The sequence below is a fragment of the Chrysochloris asiatica genome, unplaced genomic scaffold (assembly GCF_000296735.1).
Source record: "Chrysochloris asiatica unplaced genomic scaffold, ChrAsi1.0 scaffold00171, whole genome shotgun sequence".
In the NCBI taxonomy this organism is placed as follows: domain Eukaryota; kingdom Metazoa; phylum Chordata; class Mammalia; order Afrosoricida; family Chrysochloridae; genus Chrysochloris; species Chrysochloris asiatica.
Genome location: NW_006408689.1, coordinates 2,061,797 through 2,067,782, shown reverse-complemented (window position 1 = coordinate 2,067,782; position 5,986 = coordinate 2,061,797).

Genomic DNA, 5,986 nt, shown 5'->3' with positions numbered 1-5,986 from the left:
ACCACTGTAGCCCTGGCCTTGTTTTGACTGATGATATTAAGTTCTCCATTTTGTTTTCCTACAGTTGTAGTCAATTTGATTCTTATATATTCCACCTGGTGAGGTCCAGGTGCATAATGTCATTTTGTGTTGTTGAAAAAGGTATTTGCAATAAAGAATCCACTGGTTATATTGGGAAAGGAGGATAAAAACAGATTTGTGTTGGAAAAGGTACAGCCAAAAGCTCCTTTGGTGCAAGGATGGCAAGACTTTGTCTCTCATACTTCAGACATGTGATCAGGAGGAACTAGTCCCCTGAGAAGGACATTATGCTTGGTGAAGTGGAAGGTCAATGAAAAAGAGAAAGACCCTTAATGAGATTGACACAGTGGCAGTAGCAATGGGCTCAAACATACCAATAATTGTGAGGATGGTTGCGGACAGGGTAGTGTTTCATTATGCTGTGCATAGGCTTGCCATGAATTGGAACCAAATCTACAACACCTAACAACAACAACAAAAACTTGCAAAATTCTATCATGTGATTCCCGGTATTGTTTCTATTACCAAAGTCCTACTTTTCAACTACTGACCCCTCTTCCTTTTTTCCAACCTTCCCATTACAATCACTAGTAATTATGGATACATCTTGATTGCATGTTTGATCAGTTTCAGACAGAAGAAGTTGGTAGAATTCTTTAGTTTCATGATAACTCTCTTTAGTAGCTGGTGCATAAATTTGAGTAATAGTGGTATTAACTGGTTTTCCTTGTAGGCATATGGATATTATCCTATCACAGACAGCATTGTACTTCAAGATAGATCTTGAACTGTTTTTTTTGAAGATAAATGTGAGGTCATTCCTCTTCATTCGACATTTCCAGTATAGTAAACCATGTGATTGACAGAATCAAATGGCCAATACCAATCTATTTCAGCTCACTAATGCCTAGTATACTATTAATCTTTATGTGTTCCATTTCATTTTTGACAATTTCCAATTTTCCTAGATTCCTACTTTGCACAGTTGATATTATGATTATTAGCGGATATTTGTAACTATTCATTCTCATTTTGAATTGAGGCCCAAAAGAAAATTAAGATTCTGAAAACTTAACTCCATCTATGTCATTAATGTCAACTCTACTTTGAGGAGGCAGCTCTTCCCCAATTGTATTTTAAGACATTACACCTTGAGCGGCTCATCATCCAGCACTCTTGTTGTTGTTAAGTACCGTGGAGTCGGTTCCAACTCATAGTGACCCTGCACAGGGTTTCCAAGGGTGTAAAATCTTTACAGGAGCAGAACGCCTCATCTTTCTCCCACGGAACAGCTAGTAGTTTTAAACTGCTGACCTTGAGTTTAGCAGCCCGATTCGTAACCACTACACTACCAAAGCAACTTCATCCAGCACTACATCTGATGATTCCTTCTGCTATTCATAAACTTCTCAGTGACTAACCAGTCAGACTAAGAAAAAGGAGAAACAGACTACTTTCAAATATTTAGTCACTGAAAACCTTATGAAAAGAGTGGAACACTATCATCACCAGAATACTGAATACTGAGACATGATGAAGATTACCAGAACATTGTCAGATACAGTGCTGGAAAATGAGCGCCTCAGGTTAGATGGTACTCAGAATGGGACTGGGGAAGAGTAGTCTCCTCAAAGTAGAGTTGACAGTGATTATGCCTTAGCGACCGTCATTTAATGATGGGGAATAATTGAAAATCAATGTATAACATCCATTGATAATCAGAACATGAAATTTAGGCAGCATGAACCTAAGAAAACTGGAAATTGTCAAAAAAATGGAATGCCTGAGCATTGATATCCTAAGCATTATTGAGTTGAAATGGACTGGTATTGGCCATTTTGAATCAGAAAATCATATGGTTTACTATGCCAGGAATGACAGATTGAAGAAGAATGGTGTTGCATTCAAAAAGAACATATCAAGATCTGTCTTGAAGTACAGCACTGTTTGTTATAGGATAATATTCGTACACCTACAAGAAAGGCCATTTAATACCACTATTATTAAAATTATGCACCAACCACTAAAGCTAGTGATGATGAAACTGAAGAATTCTTCCATGTTCTTCAGTCTGAAATTGATCAAACATGCAATCAAGATGTATTGAAAATTACTAGTGATTGAAATGCAAAGGTTGGAAACAAAAGGGAAGGATCAGTAGTCTCAACATAAGCCTTGGTGATAGAAATGATGCTGGAGATAACATGATAGAATTTTACAAAACCAATGACATCTTCACTGTAAATACCTTTTTTAAAACAACATAAAAGACAGCTATACACATGGACATCACCAGATGGAATACACAAAAATCAAATCGACTAAATCTGTCAATTTGACTACATCTGCCAAAACAAGGCCAGGGGCAGACTGTGGAACAGACCATCAATTGCTCATGTGCAAGTTCTGGCTGAAGTGCAAGAAAATTAAACCAAGTTCACAAGAGCCAAAATATGACCATGAACATATCCCAATTGAATTTGGAGATCATCCCAAGACCAGATTTTATGCATTAGACACTAAATACTGAAGACCAGAAGAGTTGTGGGATGGCATCAAGAATATCACACAGGAAGAAAGCAAAACATCATTAAGAAGACAAGAAAGAAGTAAAAGACCAAAATTAATATCAGAAGAGACTCTGAAACTTGCTCTCCAGTGTAGAGATGCTAAAATAAAATTAAGGAAGTAAAAGAGCTAAACAGAAAGCTTCAAAGATCAGCTCAAAAAGACAAAGTCAAATATTATAACAAAATGTGAAAAGACATGGAGTTAGAAAACCAAAAGGGAAAGGACACACTCAGCATGCCTTAAGCTGAGGGAAATGGAGAAAAGATTCGAGGCTTAACTTGAAATATTGAAGGATTCTATGGGCAAAATATTGAATGATACAGAAAGCATCAAAAGAAGATGGAAGGAATATACAGAGTCAGTGTACCAAAAGGAAATGGTCAATGTTCAGCCATATCAAGAGCCAATGAAGGAATTGGCAATGAACAAGGTGCTAGGAATTGATGAAACACAGATTGAAATCTTTCAACAAAGTGAGGCAGCACTGGAGGCACTCATTCATCTATGCCAAGAAATTTGGAAGACAACTATCTGGCCAACTGACTGGAAGAGTTACGTATTTGTTCCCATTTCAAAGAGAGGTGACCCAATGGAATTCAGAAATCACCAGACAATATCATTAGTATGGCATACAAGTCAAATCTTGTTCAAGATAATACAAAAATGGCTGCAACCACAAATTGACATAGAACTTTCAGATGTTCAAGCTGGATTCAGAAGAGGATGTGGAAGGAGGGATATCATTGTTAACATCTTATAAATCTGTGTTGAAAGCAGAGAATTCCAGAAAGATATTTACATGTGCTTTACTGATTACACAAATGCTTTAGATTGTGTGAATCATGACAAACTATGGGCGACATTGTGAGGAATGCATATTCTGGAACACTTAATTGTGCTCTTGAGGAACCTGTACATAGACAAAGAGGCAGTTGTTCAAAGGTAAAAAGACAACTCCGAACAGTTTTAAACAAGCAAAGGAGTGTGCCAAGGTTGTATTCTTTCACCATACTTATTCAATCTGTATATTGAATACATAATCCGAGAAGCTGGGTTATATGAAGAAAAAAGGGGCATCATGATTGGAGTAAACTCATTAACAACATATGATATACTAATGACACAATCTTGCTTGCTGAAAGTGAAAAGAACTTAAAATACTTACTGATGAATATCAAAGACCATTTCAGTGTAAAGAAAACCAAAATCCTCACCACTGGACCAATAAACAGCACTCATATAAATGGAGAAAAGATTGGAATTTTCAAAGACTTCACTTTGCTCAGATCAACCATCAACACTTAAGGAAGCAGCAGTTAAGATATCAAATTATTTATTGTAAATCTGCAACACAAGACCTCTTTAAAGTATCGAAGAGCAAAGATATCAATTTGAGGACTAAGGTGTGCCTGACCCAAGCCATGGTATTTTCAATAACCTCATATGCATGTAACATTTAGACAGTGAATAAGGAAGACTGTAAAAGAATGGATACTAGAGTTGAAAATATTGAAGGAGATTATTCAAAGTACCATGGACTGCCTAAAGAACAAACCAATCTGTGTTGGAAGAAGTAGAGACAGAAAGTACCTTGGAAGCCATGATGAACAGACTTCATCTCTCATACTTCAGATGTATTATCAGAAGGGACCAGTCCCTGGAGAAGGATATCATGTTTGGTAAAATGGAGGGGCAGAAAAGGAGAAGCTCCCCAAGGAGATGGAGTAGCACAGTGGTGGCAGCAATGGGCTTGAGTTTAGCAATGATTGAGAGGTTGGGGCGGAACTGGCCAATGTTTTGTTCTGTTATGCATACGGTCACAATGAGTTGGTGCCGAATCAAGAATCAATGACACCTAACAAAAACCACCATTCAGAAGCAGTCAGCCTCTCCTTTTTCCAAGTCTGTCTTAGTCTGAACGCTCCACTAAAACCATGGGTGAGCCTGCAGTATAGTTTGCAGCAGCAAAATAACACATTCACCACCACAGTGTGGCAAATTGACAGATGTATTATAGACAGAAGACACAGTACATTTTCTCTACCCTTGAGATGCTTCAAGTTGCCTTGCCAAATTCTGAGACGATTTATGATAAGCAAAGAAAACATTACTTTGAGAAGACAAAAACAAACTTCATCTCTGGAATCCCAATAAATTCTATGGAAGAAGTAGGTTAAGTTTTTGTGCCACATTCGAATGGAGGTGGAAGGAAGGAAATGTCATGCTGAGAAAAACAATGAACATAGATGGGGAGACAAAAATGAATGGGGTAGCAGTGGGAACTAGTCCAACTTGTCTAGACCTTAGGAATCCTGAAGTGGAAGAATGGTGTTAAGATTATAGGTTAAAGTCTTGTAGATAGGGGCATTGCTAACACAAGTTTTCTGCTGAAGGATAAAAATAAATTAAAATCTAGTTTATATTCCCCTCCACAACTTGTGTCCATTGGCTCTGTCCTGTGTTAACCTTAGAATAATGTGTCCACCCAAAGAATGCTCTCTGTTGCAGCCCATGTAAAAGAAGAATCAGAGTTTGTCACATGGCAGAGGCTTAGTCTTGGTAAAATACTAATGTTAATAATTAGAAGAACAACAACAAAAACATTGTCGTGGAGTTGATTTCAACTCATAGAGAACATATAGAACAGTGTAGAGCCACCCTATAGGATTTCCAAGGTTGTAAAGTTTTATAGAAGCAGACCTCTGTTCTCCTGCAGAGTAGCTAGAGGGTTCACACAGTTGACATTTCCATTAGTTCCTGAGTACTTAACCACTGCTCAATCAGGGCTCCTTAGCCCGGTAGGACCATGGAGAACTCTCTTTAAAAAAAAAAAAAAAATGTGGTTTGGGTGAAATTTTACAGAGTAATTCATTTTTCATTCAACAACTTAAACACACTTTGCTTCATAACATTAGTTTCAATTCTCACAATGAAACAGCATCTTCCCCACTTCCCTCTTGGGTTCCCCATTTTAGTTAGTCCTTTTTTTTCCTACCCTTTCCTGTCTTCTGTCTAGGCCGATGCTACCCTTTGGTCTCATATGGTTGATTGATCAAAGTAGTATGTTCACCATAGGTATTGGTTGGTGGTTATGTAATTTGGAGTCGCTTCCGACTTGGGCTGTAATTCTTTATGGGAGCAGAAAGCCTCATCTTTCTCCTGTGGAACAGCTGGTAGTTTCAAACTGGCAACCTTGAGGTTCTCAGCCCAATTTGTAACCACTACCGCGGGAGAAAGATGAGGCTTTCTACTCCCGTAAGGATTTACACCCTCGGAAACCCTGTACAGGGTCGCTATGGGTCGGAACCGACTCGAAGGCACTTAACAACAACAACAACAACTCTACCAGAGGTAGTATTGTTCACTTTCTAGGCCTTTCTAGGCCCTCTACTCC